Source organism: Protopterus annectens, chromosome 4.part0, assembly GCF_019279795.1.
Source record: "Protopterus annectens isolate FY-2018-M chromosome 4.part0, PAN1.0, whole genome shotgun sequence".
Classification (NCBI taxonomy): domain Eukaryota; kingdom Metazoa; phylum Chordata; order Ceratodontiformes; family Protopteridae; genus Protopterus; species Protopterus annectens.
This window is the reverse complement of record NC_056733.1, coordinates 1,467,638,365-1,467,656,319: the sequence shown is the minus strand read 5'-3', so window position 1 is coordinate 1,467,656,319 and position 17,955 is coordinate 1,467,638,365. Positions and strand designations below refer to the sequence as shown.

Genomic DNA, 17,955 nt, shown 5'->3' with positions numbered 1-17,955 from the left:
ATGTAGATGTTCGAGTGTATTCACTGTTGCAGTCATTACACTTGGGTTATCCTGCCGGCAGGCTACCCGCAGTCAAAAGTCTAGGTCCGACGTCGGTTGCTGTCGCCTCTTCCCTGAAGTCAGTGCGCCAGGGGTATAAAAGATGCAACCAACGCCATTTTCTTCAGTTTTTCTTGCCCCAGATGTCAGGTGCCCCCAAATAGGAAGGCTGTAAAAAAGTATGCCAAAAAGCATGCATGTACTAAAATAAAAATTTCCTTCATCTACAAACAAATACACCACATAGGTTGTATAGAGTTGAGAAGTACAGAAAAGTCCCAGCAATGAAAAGGGGGATGGTGGGTGGGTAACCTGGACTACAACAGTGAATACACTCTAACATCTACATTTATGGTAAGTATACAACTGTACTATGTTCATCGTGTTTCACTGTTGCAGTCATTACACTTGGGTTGAATCCCAAAGCTGAGGTAGGGTGGCTGGGCCTAAATAGGATTAGGAGAGGCTACCAGGCCCTGCAGAACTTCAGTGGCAAAGCCTGCTCTGGATTTAGAGTAGAGAGGTAAGTGGTAGTGCTTGGTGAAAGTGTGCACTGAACTCCAGGTTGCAGTTTCTAAAATGTCTTTGGTTGGTACTCCTCTGAGAAAGGCTGCTGAAGTGGCTGCTGCTCTGGTAGAATGTGGCCTAATGCCCTTAGGCACTGTTTTGCCATGTTGTGCATAACGGAAGCGAATGCACTGTCCTATCCATTTTGAAATAGTTTGCTTTGAGATAGGCTTTCCTTGTGATCCTGCAGCATAAGCTACAAACAGTTGCTCAGTTTTTCTGAAAGCTTTTGTTTTGTCCAGATAGAATCGTAGCTGTCTGTGTATGTCCAAAGCGTGCAGAAGTCTCTCCCCTTTATTCTGGGGATTTGGGTAGAAAGTTGGCAAATGAATAGCTTGGTTAAGAGCCACACTGGAAACCACCTTTGGCATAAATGTTGGGTTTGTCCTTAGAGTGACCCTGTCCTGGTGAAAAATGATGAAAGGTTCCACTGCCATTAATGCCTGTAACTCTGAGACTCTTCTTGCTGAAGTTATTGCTAGGAGCAGTGCAGTTTTCCATGATAAGAATTTTATATCAGCTGTGCTGGCTGGCTCAAAAGGAGGCAGTGTGAGCTTTTCTAAAACAAAATTGAGGTCCCAAGTAGGTATTGGTGCTCTCCATGGGGGTCTTATGTTTTTTGCCCTTCTGAGGTACTGCCTTAGTATTGGATGTGAAAAAATAGGGGGTTCCGTATTGTAATGAGCTGAAATGGCAGAGGCATGGATCTTAATAGATGAGAAGGATAGGCCTTTGTCCAGCATCTCAGTTAGGTATTGTAAAATCTGGGGTATGTTTGGAACAAGTGGTTCGAGTCCTTGTGCCTGGTTCCAAGCACAGAATCTCTTCCATTTTTCTGCATAAGATTTCCTAGTGCAGGGCCTCCTGGCTTCTAAAATGACATCCATAACAGCTTTAGACAGAGGTGTGGTCTGAGTGGCTATATTATCTGCCATGCAGCCAGATTTAAGGTTCTGAGTTGACTGTGCAGAATCTGATTATTTTGTTGAGTCGGAAGATGAGGAATTTGAGGTAAAGGCCAGGCTGGGTCTTGAGACAAGCTCTTTAGGATTGGGTACCAGTGCTGGCGTGGCCAGTCTGGGGCAATCAGGATCATTTTTGGCCTCTCTTGTCTGACTTTTAGGAGCACCTTGGGGAGAAGAGGCAGTGGAAGGAAGGCATAAACTGTCAGGGTTTTCCAGCTGAACGACAGAGCATCCACTTTCCAAGCTTGTGAGTGATAAGTTCTTGTGCTGAATTTCTGTAGTTGGCAGTTGTGAGGGGAGACAAAAAGATATATGTCTGGGCGTCCCCACTTCCTTGTTATCATGCTGAAGACCTGAGGATTTAGTTTCCATTCGTGAGGATCCATGAGATTTCTGCTTAGTTCATCTGCCAGTGTATTTTTTGTTCCTGGCAGGAATTGTGCCTGCAGATGTACTTGATAGGTTAGTGCTGTGTTCCACAAAGTCATGGCTTGCCTGCAGAGGGGGTAGGAATGCGTGCCCCCTTGCTTGTTTATGTACCACATAACTGTGGTATTGTCCATCTTTAGTAATAATTGTCCTGGATGTAGTAGGTCCTTGAAAGCTGTCAGGGCATTCTGTACAGCTAGCATCTCTTTTTGATCGATGTGAAGATGCATTTGTTCCTTGGGCCACTTGCCCTGAATACATTTTCCTGCCATGTGTGCCCCCCAGGCATAATCCGAAGCATCTGTTGTTGTCTGCCTGGCTGTGGGTAAGGTGAAAAGCTATCCCTTGTTGTGGTGACAGGCCTGGGACCACCATCAAAACTCCTGTTGTAGGCAGGGAATTAAAGTAATTATTGTTTCCAGGCTGTGGCAATGTTGAGTCCAAACACTTTTTAGATACCATTGTAGTTTCCTCATATGCAGTCTTGCATATGGAATTAGTAGAATGCAGGATGCCATGAAGCCCAGGGCCTGCGGAATTTTTCTTGCAGGGAGCTGGGTCTTTGTTGCCATCATTTGAAAGTAATGAGTCAGTTGCCTTTGCTTGTCTGGTGTGAGATAAGCCATCTGGGTAGGTGTATTTAAGCTTGCAACCAGGAATATTATCTCTTGAGAGGTCACTAGTTTTGATTTCTTTTCGTTTACTGTGTACCCTAGGCAAATTAGTAATCTTTTTTACAAATGCCAGATGTTTTAGAAGAATGTCCTTGCTCTCTGCTTGAATAAGGCAGTCGTCCAAGTAGGGATATATTTGTATTCCTCTTTGTCTGCAAAATGCAATTACTGGTGCCAGGCATTTTGTGAAGACCCTGGGTGCAGTAGAAAAGCCAAAGGGCAGTGCAGAGAATTGGTAATACATTGCAGCTATGAATCCGAGGCATCTTCTGCAAGATTGTCTGATTGGGACATGCAGGTATGCCTCCTTGAGGTCCAAATTAACTAGCCAAGCCTTCTTGCCCAGCATGGGTAGAAGTTGCTGCAGTGTTAACATTTTGAATTTTGGAACATCCAGGAAAGTATTTAGGACTGACAGGTCCAATATTGGTCTCCAGGCTTTGTGCTTTCTGGGTACCAGGAAAAGTCTTGAGTAAAATCCTTGTCCCTGTTCTTGCTGTGGTACTCTTTGAATAGCTCTCATGTCCATGAGAGCAGCAATTTGTTTTTGTGCCTCTGCCCATTGGTTTTGTGGCAGGTCCAGCATGCCTTGTGATTTTGGAAGGGTGTGAAAGTGGAACGTGTAACCCTAAGAAACAACATTCAGTACCCATTTGTCCTGGGTGATTATGTGCCAATTTTGTGAGAAAAGTGCTAGCTTTCCCCCTAGGGGTGCTGCCAAAAGGTAAGTGCTTGGCATTTGTAGAAGGAAGTCATTGGGACTGTCTCCTATAAGGTTGTGATTTGTCTTCTCCTCCTTTGGGGGCTGAAGCACCCCATTGTTTAGGTCTGTAGGAGCCTTGGGGCTGAGATCTGCCTCTCGGGCATATGTATCTGCCTCTTTGTGGCCTGACACCGGAAAGGACCAATTTTTTGAAGGCCAGTTCCTGCTAAACCTAGGTGGTTGAACCTGTAAGAAATCCTTTACTGTTTGCATTGATTTTGCTTTATCCTCCATTTTCTTTAACATCTCTTCTGCCTTAACACCAAAGTACCATGCTGTAGTGGAGCATCCAATAATTTACTTTAACATGTTCAGGTAAATGTTGTTCTTTCAACCAAGCATGCCTTCGAATGACAGAGCCTATAACTGTGGCTCTACAAGAAGCCTCTAATGAATCAAAACCACATTGCAGAGTATGCTTTTTCCCACTTGTTCAGCTGCATGCAATAAATCCTGCATTTCCTTACTGTCAGGATTTTCTGAGTTTGTAAGCATTTTTTGTTTTAACAAAGACATGAGGTACTGTTGATATTTAAGCATGTAAAACTGGTAGTTTAAAGCTCTTACAGCTAAAGTAGCAGAAGTGTAAACTTATTTCCCCCATCTATCCAGAGCACAGGGTTTTTAGCAGTGGAAGCCTTAACCCCTTTGGGACCCTGAGAAATTGTTTCTGGGTCAGCAGCAGGGTTTTTATAAAGAAATTTATGAGAATCAGGGACCCTGTAGTACCTGTCTGGCTTGACTGGTGCAGGGGGTAAAGAATCAGGAGGCAGACTGGATTCAGAGAAAACATCATCAACAATATCAAGCACAGGGGGGATGGCCAGGGGCCTGTGCTGAGGCAATAAAAGAAAATCTGAGCCTTTTCTTGGATTCTGAATAATTCTGGCTCTCCCAATGGAAATGCTCCCTCATGGTGTGCAGGGTTTCCCCAAAAGAATAATCCCCAGGTGGAGAGGCCAAAGGTATAGATTATTCGGCATCAGAGTCCTCATAAGGAGGGAGAGAATATCCCTGATCTGAAGAGGAATCAGAGGAAATAGAAACCTGGTCAGAGGAATCACAGTCAGTGTCTTGCCTAGGCCTTTTATCAGGTGGGGGATGGGAACCCCTGATCAAGGTAATTAAGTCTTCGGCCATTTTAAGCATCTGTTTCTTTGGCATGGATGATTGTCCAGGAGAATGCTGTACTTGTTTCCTTGTCTTTAATGGTGTTTTTGACTTGGCCTTGGCTGCTGCAGTGGACTTAATAGTAAGCTGTGAAGGTCTAAAAACACCCTCAGAAGCAGATGACTGCTCAGCGGCTCCAGACCCATCTGAGGGAATACTTTCCGCAGGCCCAATACCTTGAGTTTCCAGAGGCCTAGGTGTCTCCAAGTGGGAGTCGGATCTGAGGTAGCGGGTGTCAGGGGCTGCGAAAGCGCCTCACTGAGAACCGGCGACTGGCCTAGAAGAGGCTTTGTTGTCGGTTTTGGACCTCTGATGCCTGTCCTTGTCCTTGCATTTTTTATGAATTCCGGTCGTCTGTTATTCCGACGGCATAATGTAGTTAAATCTTCGGCCAAAGTAATGTAAAGCAAAATCAAACCGACGCTTAATAGTGCGTTTGTGGAATCTAGCACAAAAACGACAACAAACGTTGAATAAGGAGAAAATTACAGTCAGCTGCCTGTCGGGTGCCAGGATCCGCCACATAACGCATGCACTCAAGTCACTCCACAACAAGTACAAATATGACTCTGTCATTGTCCATGTTGGAGTGAATGACTTGAGACGTACCTCCCTGGACTACATGAAAAGAGACATGGAAGAGCTCTCGGATCATGTGGCCCAGGCAGGTATGACCCTAGCCCTGAGTAGCATCCTGCCTTCGCCCAGAATGATACCACAATACAAGGATAAAATGATTGACTTCAACAATTGGCTAAGCTTATGGTGTCATTCAAAGGGGATCCAGTATCTGTCTGCCTGGGATGACATGATTGACAGACCATGATGCTTTGCCAGAGATGGTCTGCACCGTCGCCCTGGGATTCAGGTTACTGGCTAAGGCTCTTGCCACCCCTATAGTGCCTTTTTTTAGGCAAACTTCAAAGGACAAAACCACCACCGTAACAGGTACAAGCATGCAAAATCTGAAGGTAATGCTACTCAATGCTAGAAGTCTAAACCTCAAAATGCACTCTCTCGAGGCACTCCTAAAATGGAGAACATCGATATCTGTGCAGTAACTGAGACCTGGTTCAAGGCTCCAGAGAGCACCCCTGCAATACCAGGCTACAACTCTTACCACACTTTTCGCCACCAAACCAGGACCGAAACACTAAAGGTGGAGGAGTGTCAATATTCACCAAGGATATTCACACCACCAGGCTAGTTGGCCAACACAATGTGTCTGAAATTCTCCAAGTGCAACTAACACTAGGTAAGACTGCAATCCAAATTGTAGCTTGCTACAGATCCCCCACTATACCCCAAGATTCTCACTACACCTTTCTAAACATACTGGAAAATATTAAGATAGAACCAAACACCCTAATACTGGGTGATTTGAACTACCCTGCCATTAACTGGGAAAACTACTCATGTCCCAACACCTTTGCGCAACGGTTCTTGGAATTCATAAATTCCAACGCCCTGGATCAACTAATCCATAGTCCCACCAGGTGCTCCAATATCCTAGACCTGGTCATTACCAACATGGGAAATCAATGCTCCATACCTATGGTCACCCCCTCGTTAGTCAGACCTGACCATAAGCTAATCACCCTTAACATCCACATCCCACCCCCACCCCCAGCAAAGAAACCACCATAAAAAACTTCTCCAAAGCCAACTTCATGCTACTCAAGTCAGAAGTGACAAACTTCATGACACCCATGCAGACGGGAACTGAAAGTTCAACTGCTGAGTCCTACACTAAGGCACTGTACGAGCACATCCACTCATGCATGAATCGTGCCATCCCAAATAGAACCAAAATGCTCTCATCCGAAAAAAGGAAGCCAATCTGGTGGTCCCGTGCCATAAACAAACTTTACAACAAAAGGAAGAAACTTTTGCAGAAAAGAGGAAAATCCCAGGATGCAAAAAACTCCCTTACTAGCCTCAGTAAGAAACTGAGATGCCTCATAAAATCCTCCAAAGCTAGTTACGAAAATAAAATTGCCAAAGATTCCAAAGACAACCACAAAGCATTCTATAACTATGTCAAGAATCTAAATGGCAATGCTCAGATCTGCTCTGAGCTAAAACAGAATGGCATTAAATATACTGATCCGAAGGATATTGCCAATATCCTAGCAGATCAATTCAGTGCCAACTTCATCCCCTTCTCACCCCCTAAATGGCCCATCTCAATACCGGAAGATTGCCAAATTCCAGTAATAATGGCCACATAGGTACAAAACGCACTCTCTAAGCCAAGAATACAGCATCCATGGGACCAGATGACATCCCGGGCTGTGTACTACATGAACTACAATATGAACTGGCACCTCACCTAAGTGTCATGTTTAATCATAGCCTCACCTCAGGTTTCGTGCCTAGAGTGGCGCAGAGCTACAGTTATCCCAATCCACAAGGGGGGATCCACCTTGGATCCCGGAAACTACAGTCCCATCAGTCTGACAAGCCTTATCTGCAAGGCCATGGAGCGTATTATCATGGAACTTATAAACAAAGACATTGACAACCTTCAAACACTGGACCCCACCCAGTTTGGGTTTGTGAAGGGCCGATCTTGTCTCCTGAACCTGATTGACTTCTTTGAATCAGTCTCCAGAGCCATGGACAAGGGTAAGGTGGTCCACACAGCCCATCTAGACCTTGCCAAGGCCTTTGACACCATCCCCCACTCTGGAATCATAGATAAACTTACTAAGTTGGGCATTAATCCCTATGTCACCCAATGGGTTGCTAAATGGCTTACTGATAGAACCCACACTGTAAAAGTAGCCGACTCCAAATCCAGCTTCAGACAAGTGACAAGTGGAGTACCTCAGGGTTCAGTCCTGGGGCCGCTCTTGTTTGGCATCTACTTCTCTGAAGTACAAGTCAACACTAAGGGACTCTGGCTAACAAAGTTTGCAGATGACTGCAAACTGGGAGCCATTATTGAATCCCCAAATGATGTGGATACTCTACAAAAGGGCCTTACAGAAACAGATGCTTGGTGCCAGTGCCATGGGCTCAAGCTCAATGCCAATAAATGTATTGTTATCCCCTTTGGGAAAAAACATGTATCCATGAATTACCATATAGGTGGAAGTACACTAAGCACAGAAAGTGTGATAAGAGACTTAGGGACACAGGTGGACAGTGGTCTCACCTTCGATAACCACATCGCCACAACAGTCAGGAAATCCTTCTATGTGGCACACCTCATCACGAAGGGCTTTTCATCCAGAAAAAAGGAGGTCATTGTCCCACTGTACTCATCCCTCATTAGACCCATTATAGAATACAACGCCCCATTTGGTATGTACCTCTCAAGACATCTGCAACAACTGGAAAGGCCTCAGAAATACCTCACTAAAAGAATCACAGGCCTAAAGCAGATGCCCACGCTGACCTCCTTAAAAACTCCAGCTATACTCTGTCGATATCGCCTACTCAGAGGCGATCTCTGCTTAACATACAAGGCCATGTCAAACCCAGAGCTGTTGGACATGCTACACTTAAAGAAATCCCAATCCCTCAGAGCTACACCCCCAAGGGATCTAAACCTTGTCATCTCAATAAACAAAACATGCTGGAGGGATAGGTTCCTGACCCAGAGACTCCCCAGACTCTGGAATAGATTGCCCATACATGTCAAGCAGAGTGCCTCTTTGGACCTCTTCAAGAGGAACCTTGACGATTGGATGGGAGAAAGGAAATTCACCCCAGGGACCACGTCAGTCGCCCTGCTAGACAGGGGTCCAGGAAAGTAAATAATGTGGGAAGAAATAGCCAGGGAATTGTTATGGCTAGGCTTGTATAGGCCCTAGGGCTGATAGCCTAGTACCAACCTATGAACCTATGAACAACTAGTAACGTCGTGGTCAGGGCCTACGCAAGGAATACAGTAAGAGCGAAAGTCCTTATGAGGTATTTGCTTCCACAAGAAATACAATTGTTAATTTTTACTAACAAACATCGGTCTGAAGCAAGAAAAAGTTTCCCCAACGGGGTAGTTAGCTTTATTGAAGACGATTCCGAAAATCTCAGGATTCGGCCGACCGGCACTTGCGAACTGCTTTTGCTTCAAGCACCGCGCTGCAAAAAGACTGAAGAAAATGGCGTCGGTTGCATCTTTTATACCCCTGGCGCACTGATGTCAGGGAAGAGGTGACAGCAACAGACACCGGACCTAGACTTTGGAACTCTGGCCGACTGCGGGTAGCCTGCCAGCAGGATAACCCAAGTGTAATGACTGCAACAGTGAAACACGATGAACATCGGCAGTTGGTAGAATATAAGAGCCGAAAAATCAATAGGGATATTAAGGACTACAGTCTTGACAAAGCGTTTCTATGGAAACGGAGGAATCATAGGCTGTTGGCCAATGGTAAGAGGGGCCAGCAATTACATCAATAATGTTTCCGTCTCTACTTCGGTTTCTTTTGTAACATTGGACGAAGTGGATTCACAGTCAGGAGCAGGAGGAGGGCCTGAACATTTTCCTAATTTACTGAAGACACAAGATCCAGTGGATTTAGAAAAACGTTTTCAGAACCACAGCGCCAACCAATTTAACCCTAACAGAAAACTAGGTCAGAATGATTGGGGACATCAAAAAAGTTTTGACAGAAAGCACAAGGGACAATACAATAAGAGGAAACGCTGCAACTAGTAGGTGTGATATCAATAACAGTTCATTTATTGTAAATGTTTCTAATTGTGAAATGTCTGACATTGTTTTTGTCTGTTTTAAACCTGGGACTTAAATTTATTCCAACTGCATTGACTAGATTGTATAAACTTAAATTTTTTTCTTTTAAGCAGAAAGTTGCACCTAGCATATTATTTTCATCAGGGCACATACCCTGATGAGAAAGAATGTAATGATCGTTTTTATGATTCTTTTCATTCCTGTTTTTTGTCACAGGATGATTTATTTGATGATGAGGTGAATGCTTACTGTCGATTTAATATGTGCAATATTTCAGTTAAAAGTGATTTTATTCCCCCTTTTTCAAATACTAGTATACAAAGTTATACTGCCATACTGAATTTCGAGACTGAACAGTTGTACTGGAAATGTATGAATAATAAATCTGATGTGTGCTTCAATTTGACTAAGCAACAATAGTTAGCCCTGATGAAATTTTGTGATGATAAAAAGATGGTGGTTAAGCCTCAGATAAAGGTAATCAGATAGTAATATGTATTTTACACAGTACTTGGATATGTGTTATGCACACCTTAATAATAGCGCAGTGCATAAAAAAAGTGACATATCCAATTATTTACAGGTGATTAAGGAGTATCAGGTTTTGTTGAGTAAGGGCCTACGGCTGGGCTATTTCACTGGTGAGGATGTGGATAAAAACTTTAAGGTAGATTACAGATAGCGGTATTTTACTGCCTACCTAAGACGCATAAGGGCCTTGAACAACTAAGTGGCAGGCCTATAGTCTCAGCAAGGAAATACTTCGCAAAAAATTCGTGTTTTTGACAAAAGTATTTTAAAAAATATGTTTTGAATACAGCTTCCTTCATCAAAGATAGCCAAGATTTCTTGGATAAAATTAAAAATAAGATCTGGAATGCAAAAATGTTTTGGCTGTGTATGGATGTTAAGAGCTTGTATACCAATATCAAACGTCAAACAGGTAATTCAAGCTTTATTTTATCTTCTGGGAGACACCTCAATGTCACATCTTGTGATAGAACTGGTTTCCTTTTGTCTTAAGAACAACTATTTTATGTTTAATGGTGAGATTTTTCACCAATTACTGGGCACGGCCATGGGGGCAGGTTTTGACCCCACGCATGCCAACTTAGTCATGGCCAAATTTGAGGATGAATATACTTATATCCATCAGTTTTATAGATCACAAGTTATATTATATTTTAGGTTTACTGATGACCTGATTTTTTTTTACGTGATGGAAATCAAAATGATGCGGTGAAATTTGTAAATGACTTACAGCTTAACCAAATGGGTTTTCAGTTTGAGGGTTTTGTGACTAGTCTCCATGGAAAATTTAATCAGAGGAATCAATTCCTATATGGAACCAGCTGTCATCCTTCACATTTAATGGTGATGGTACCGTATAATGAATTTCTTAGGATTCATAGGTTGTGTAGTGTTGATGATATATTTTGTAAAGAAATAATGGAAGATGAAAGCATGTTTTTAAATAGGGGTTATAATAAAAAGGTGGTTATGGCAGCTAAACAGAGAATAATGGAAGTGAGATATCAATATGGCCCTTTAAATCAGGGTTATAATCATACTAAGAAAGAAGAAATAAAAGTTAAAATTACATCTCATAATCAAGATAGTCAGAAACCAAAAACATTTTTTGTGATCACTTTCAATATCATCACTGATGAGATTAAGCATGTTTGATGTTTTTGGCCTATGTTATTGAGTGATGGAGTTTTCTACCTGTTCTTGTTTTATTGGAGCTTTTCTCCCCGGGCCCCCGCTAAAAATGAGCTCACACCCAGATGGACTATCCTGGTCAACAAGTGTAAAATAAAATAAAAGCAGTGTTACCTAACTATGTCAATATTTCATATAGGAGATCAAGAAATTTGCATGACATGATGTTAGTATATAATCATTTTTCTTTACCAAAGGCCAATATAGGAGAGCAAGAAACTTGCATGATACGTTAGTACACAACCATTTTTCTTAATCAGAGGCTAATACAAGTCAGAACTGCAGCTTGGATAATGGTACCTACCCTTGTAATAAGTGTTCTATTTGCCAATATTTACTTGATTTCTTTTCTTATATTAATGGTTTTAAGTTTGATGTTAGGGATAGATTTAGTTGCAACACTGCTGGTGTTGTCTATGTTCTTAAATGTGGTTGTAACATGTTTTACATAGGGGAAACATGTAGAACCTTTAAGGTTAGTCTTAAAGAACATATTAGGAATATAAAAAATAATGAGTTAGATAGTCCCTTGGGTGGTCACTTTAGAGCAATGCACAACTCTAATCCCTAATCTTTGAAGGGATGTGTGTTAGAAAAAGTAGAAGTGAAATTGGGGGAATGTATTACTTTGAATGAAAAACTTTTAAAATGTGAAACTCTTTTTATATTAAAGTATGGTACTTTGGAGCCCTTTGGGCTGAATAAGGAATGTAAATGGAAGTATGTAATTGAATGAGTTAATTATGTAATTATTTAATTGGCTGTTAAGGCTTATTTATTGTGTACTTAAGTAATGTCTTGTGACTTGCTTTTTACTCTTTGAAGGGTGTTTCAGCTGAGGCGCTAAGTTCTTTTAACAAATCTTTGGTATCGTGGCCTTTGTCATTATTTATTTTTCATTTTTCTGGTTGTTTTATATTCTTTGGTTTCATGGCCACAGATCCTACAGTACAGCTGTGTACACTTACCATAAATGTAGATGTTCGAGTGTATTCACTATTGCAGCCCTCACATTTGGGTTATCCCTGCCAGGGTAGCCCTCAGTCAGCCCGAATACCAGAGGTTTAGTATTTCTGCGTCGGTTGCAATCGCTCCAGGACCGACGTCAGGTCATCAGTGGTATAAAGTAAGGCAGCCGACACCATTACATCAGTTTTTCTTGCCCTGTCGGGAATCCCCAAGTGGGAGCTAGGTTATGGTGGAAGAACACCACCAGTAGAAAGTAAATACCAAACATTCCTTGTAAGGGGAGAGAGAGAGACAAGGGGGATGGATGGAGGGAAACCGGGACTGCAACAGTGAATACACTAGAACATCTACATTTATGGTAAGTGTACACAACTGTACTATGTTCTTCATGTTTCACTGTTGCAGTCAACACATTTGGATTGATTCCCAAAGATGAAGAAAAGGGTGGAGGCAGTTAAGAAGACTGGGGGCAAGGTATGAACAGATGTCCATGTTGCAGCCTCCAAGATATCCCTGGTGTGGACCCCTCTGAGGAAAGCTGTAGGGGTGGAGGTTGCTCTGGTAGAATGTGTCCTGACCCCCTTGGGGGAGGCTTCCCGTGCTGCTTGTAGCAAAAATGGATGCAGTGCGCTATCCATCTGGAAGTGGTTTGTTTGGAAATGGCCTTGCCCTCTGCTCCTGCAGCAAAGCTGACTAATGATCAGTCTTTCTAAACGATTTAGTCCTGTCCAGGTAGAATCTGAGCTGTCTGTGCACTTCGAGAGACTGCAGAATCCTTTCCCCCTTGTTATGTGGGTTAGGGAAAAAGGTGGGCAAATGAACGGATTGGTTGACAGCCACACTGGACACCACTTTTGGCATGAAGGAAGGGTTAGTCCTGAGGGAGACCCTGTCAGCATGGAAAATGATGGAAGGGCTCTACAGCCATTACTGTTTGTAGCTCAGATACTCTTCTAGCTGAAGTGATGGCCAGAAACAAGGCTGTCTTCCAAGAGAGAGACTAACTCTGCTGAAGCTGCTGGTTCAAAGGGGGAAGCAGGGTGAGCTTTTCCAACACAAAGTTTAGGTCCCAAGCTGGGGTAGGTGCTCTTCTGGGTGGCCTCAAGTTGTTAGCCCCTCTTAGGAACTGTTTGATGAGAGGGTGGGAGAAAGAGGTGGCTCTGAGCTGAAATGAGCAGAGATGGCAGAGGCATGAATTTTAATAGAAGAGAAGGACAGACCCCTGTGTAGTAGGTCAGCCAGGTAATCCAGGATGAGAGGTAGGGAGGGCTGTGCCGTTCCGGCTCCCTTAGCCTGGATCCAGGTGCAAAACCTTTTCCACTTGTCAGCATAAGACTTTCTAGTGCTACGGCATCTGGCCTAATGTATAACATCTAGCACTTGTTTGCTTAGATTGGCAGCTTGTGCAGTGTTCAGGAAATAAGCCATGCTGCCAGACTGAGGGTCTGCAATTGAGGATGCATGAATTCTCCATTCCTCTGGGTCAGGAGTGTTGGGATCGTACGGAGATGCCATGGTGGCAGGAGGGGTGACAGGCTGCGCAGCAGTGAGTACCAGTGCAGGCATGGCCAGTCTGTGGCAATCAGGATTTGTCCTCAGATTTTCCTCCCTTACTTTGAGCAGTACCCTTGTAATGAGCGGTAGAGGGGGAAATGCATAGACCGAGAGGTTGACCCATTGGAAGGACAGAGCATCCACTTTCCAGGCCTTGCTGTGAGGTTCCCTGGTGCAGAATTTGCTGAACTGATGGTTGGAGTTGGAAGCAAAGAGGAGTACCTTCAGGGTGCCCCACTTCTGGGTTACAAGGGTGAAGGTTCTTTGGTCTAGCTGCCACTCGTGTGGGTCCAGAAGATTTCTGCCTAAGTTGTCTTCCAAAGAGTTTAGAGAGCCTGGCAGAACTTGTGCTAACAGGTGTAGTTGCATTGCTGAGGCCGTGTGCCAAAGGGTCATGGCGAGCCTGTACAGAGGGTACGAGTGCGTCCCTCCCTGCTTGTTGATATACCACATCACAGTGGTGTTGTCTGTTTTGATCAGTACAGGTCCTGGGGAGAGTAGGGGTCTGAAAGCTGTCAGGGCATGCTGAACAGCTAACAATCTCTTTTTGGTTGATGTGCAGATGTATTTGATTTGGCCTCCATTGGCCCTGAATGCACCTGCTGTCCCAGGTGTGCACCCCAGGCATAGTCTGATGCTTCTGTGGTGAGGGTCTGGGAGGCGTGAGGTTGTGAGATGGGTAGTCCCTTGTTGTGGTAGCATGCTGCTGCCCACCAAAGAAAATCTTTTCTTAAACAAGGTATACTGGCATAAGAGTTTCCAGATCTTGGGAGTGCTGACACCAAAGGTTTTTTAGGTACCATTGTAGATTCCTCATATGCAGTCTGGCATATGGAATGAGTAGAATGCAAGAAGCCATGATCTCCGGAGCTTGCAGGATTTTCCTTGCGGATAACTGGGATCTGGTGGCTGGCTGAGAGAAGTAGGCTGTCAGGTAGGTTTGTTTTTCTGGTGTAAGGAATGCCATCCGGGATGCTGACTCCAGGCTTGCTCTCAGGAATACAATTTTTTGGGTGGGTACTAGTTTGATTTCTTTTCATTGATAGTATAACCCCAGGGAGGTCAGTAGGTCCTTTACAAAGGTCAGGTACTTTAGCAGCTTTTTCCGACTGTCTGCCTGAATCAGGCAGTCTATGGCTAAATTTGAATATTTCTTTGTCTGCAAAAAGCAATGGCGGGAGCCAGACATTTTGTGAAAACTCTGGAAGCAGTGGATAAGCCAAAGGGAAGTGCAGAGAACTGAAAGTGCAGTGATCCTGCACTGAAACGTAGATATTTCCTGCATGATTCCCTGACTGGGATATGTAGGGAGGCCTCTTTTAGGTCTAGGGTGGCTACCCAAGCATGCTTGGAGAGCATAGGTAGAAGCTGCAGGAGTGTGAGCATTTTGAATTTTGGTATCACTAGGAAGGTGCTTAGAATGGATAGATCGAGGATGGGGCACCACGTGCCCTCTTTTCTGGGTAACAGGAAGAGTCTGGAGTAGAAACCTTGGCCTATCTGTTCTGCAGGAACATGTTCTATTACCCTAATAGAGAGCAGGGAAAGGACTTGCTTTTTAGCCTCTACCCATTGGTTTGGGGGAAGATCTGGGAACCCTTTTGGGGTTGGTAGATTGTGTTAATAAAATCTGTATCCCTGGGACACTATGTTGAGGACCCAGCGGTTGTTGGTAATGGTGGCCCAGGTGCTTGCGTGGAAGGAGAGTTTTCCTCCTAGGGGCAAGAGCAGGTGGGCAGAGGGAGGGGATGGAAGTGTAAAGTCATTGTGAGTTCTTACCATGAGGGGGTAGCTTAGCACTCCCTGGTTTAGAAGAGGAGGAAATGCATTGCTTAGATCTCTGCATTCCCTGGGGCTGTTTATCTGGGGGTCCTGCTTCCCCGGGGTCTGGGCTGAGCTGAGCTGACCTGGAGGGGGCAGGAAAGGACCAGTGCTTGGAGGGCCAATGCCTACTAAATCTCGGTGGCTGGACCTGCAAGAAGTCTTTAACTGTCTGCATAGATTTAGCTTTTTCTTGCATCTTTTTTAAGACCTCCTTGGTGCCAAAAAAGTTGTCTTTCTGCAATGGTGTGTCCAATAATTTGGATTTGACATGGTCTGGCAAGGACGGTTTCTTAAGCCATGCATGCCTTCTAAGGGCAGAACCAGTGACTGCTGCCCTGCAAGATGCTTCTAGGGCGTCAAAACCACATTGTAAGGTGTTCTTAGTTACTTGACTTGCAGAATGCATTAACTCTTGTAACTCTATTTTCTGCACAAGCAGAAAAAGAAGATTTTTTTTTGTTTGAGGAGTTCCATGGTATGTTGCTGTTATTTCAGCATATGGAACTGACAATTTAGTACTCTAATAGCAAGAGTAGCAGAGGTGTATACTTTTTTAGCCCATCTGTCTAATGCTCGGGAATCCCTATCTGAAGAGGTGGGATTCTTAGCAGAAGTTGCTTTAATTCCTTTAGTTCCTTGAGAGATAACCTCAGGGTCAGCAGTAGGATTTTTGAAAAGAAATTTGTGAGAGTCACCTCTATAGTACCGGTTAGTTTTCCTGGGAGCAGGAGGAAGAGTGTCAGGAGTCAAACTGGATTCCATAAAAACATCATCCACAACATCCAGGATAGGAGGAATGGCCAGAGGTCTGTGCTGTGGAAGATCTAAGAATTCCCCAAGTCTCTTTTTTGACTGAGGGTAGTCCTGACATTCTCACTGGAAATGCTCCATTAAAGTATGGAGGGTTTCCCCAAAGGAAAAGTCCTCAGGTGGAGAGGCTGAAGGGATGGAATCATCTGCATCAGAATCCTCATAAGCAGAGAGGGGTTGCATATCTTCATATTCAGATGCATCAGAGTCATCGGACCCCTGTTCAGATAAAACTACTGGGAACAAATCTCTTTCTTTTGGAAGGGGTAGCTTGGCTTCTCCTGATAAGCATTATAAGGTCTTCTGCCATTTTAAGCACCTGAAACTGAGGCAAGAAAGTAAGTGCCTGAGATTGGGTCGTCTGTTTCTTGGGTGTGGTTTGTACTCTGGGCCATAGAAACTCTGTAGTTTTCGATAGAACGGTAGATGCGTAAAAAGTCGGTCTGTGTCGAGAATCAGTAGTGCGAAGAACTTCCTCGGAAGCCGGTCAGCAGCTCCAGACCCATCCAAGGTAGAAACATCCACAGGATCCTTAGTTGATAAAGAGTATCGCGGCATACCGGACTCCGAAAGGGTCTCGGTAGCGGCCTGTGAATCCACAGAAGCGGGCTTCAGGGGCTGCGAAAGCGCCTCACTGAGGACCTAAGAACTGACAACTAGCTTAATGGAAGTGTAGTCGGGCAGTTTTGGACCTGTGCGGTCTGCCTCTGTCTTTAGCCTTATGTTTTTTTCATAAGATCTGCTGTTAGATGGTTTAACGAAGCCATATTAGAATTCAAGGACTAAGAGCGGAAATATCTAGCTACAATAAAGGCCTGACGACGCACAGTTCTGGCATTGAACAAAGCCTAAAAGCGACAGCGGAGGATGTCGTGGTCTGGACCTAAGCAAGTGACGCAGTAAGAATGAAAGCCTCGGTGTGGTATTTGCTTTCCACAGGTGAGACAATTGTTAACTTTTTCTGACATCGGTTAGAGCAAGAAAAAAGGATCCCCAATGGGGTACTTAGCTTTAGAAGACTTCAACTTCAATTAGGAAATGAAAAACTCAGGTAGTGGCCGACCGGCACTCGTGTGAACTGCTTCTGCTTCGGGCTCCTCGGCAAGAAAGACTGATGTAATAGAGTCGGCTGCCATATTTTATACCACTGACGACCTGACGTCAGTCCTGGAGCGATGGCAAATGACGCAGAAATACTAAGCCTCTGGTATCCAGGCCGACTGAGGGCTACCCTGGCAGGGATAACCCAAATGTGATGACTGCAACAGTGAAACATGAAGAACATCAATAATTTATCACAACCTTTTCATGAGGATGTTGGTGATGGCAGCCAAAGAACTATGGAACGTTATATTTTGCAGTTAAATGAGAGAGGTTCCAGGCTAATAAGAAGTTATGTACCTACCATAACGTTCCATGTTAGTTGTCTTCTCTCGCCTTCTTTCTTGCTTGATGGGTTCGGAGCCGATCCTCGGCTCCGACTCGGCACTTGCTTTAGCTCGAGAACTCCTTTTACCAGCTCGAGGCAGCCCCATATCCCATGATGCAAGGCAGTAAGTACCCAGATCTCGTTTGTTGACAAAGGGCAATAACACCAAGCATAAAATACTTCCCAAAGGAAGAAGAAACTTACAGATGGAAAAAGGACCAGGTCTGAATGGTCTTTAGCATAATAGTTTCTTATACAAGGTCTGTCCAGGCCAGGGGAAGGAGGGAGGGTCAAGAAAGAAGGCGAGAGAAGACAACTAACATGGAACGTTATGG

The 17,955-nt window shown here is 44.1% G+C and overlaps 1 protein-coding gene across 1 annotated transcript in view; it reads right to left on the bottom strand.

Annotated features, from left to right (window-relative positions):
- Positions 1-17,955, bottom strand: part of FAM193B (family with sequence similarity 193 member B) — a 1,359,441-nt gene that overhangs the window by 527,190 nt on the left and 814,296 nt on the right. The gene's annotated exons all lie outside the window — the stretch shown is intronic.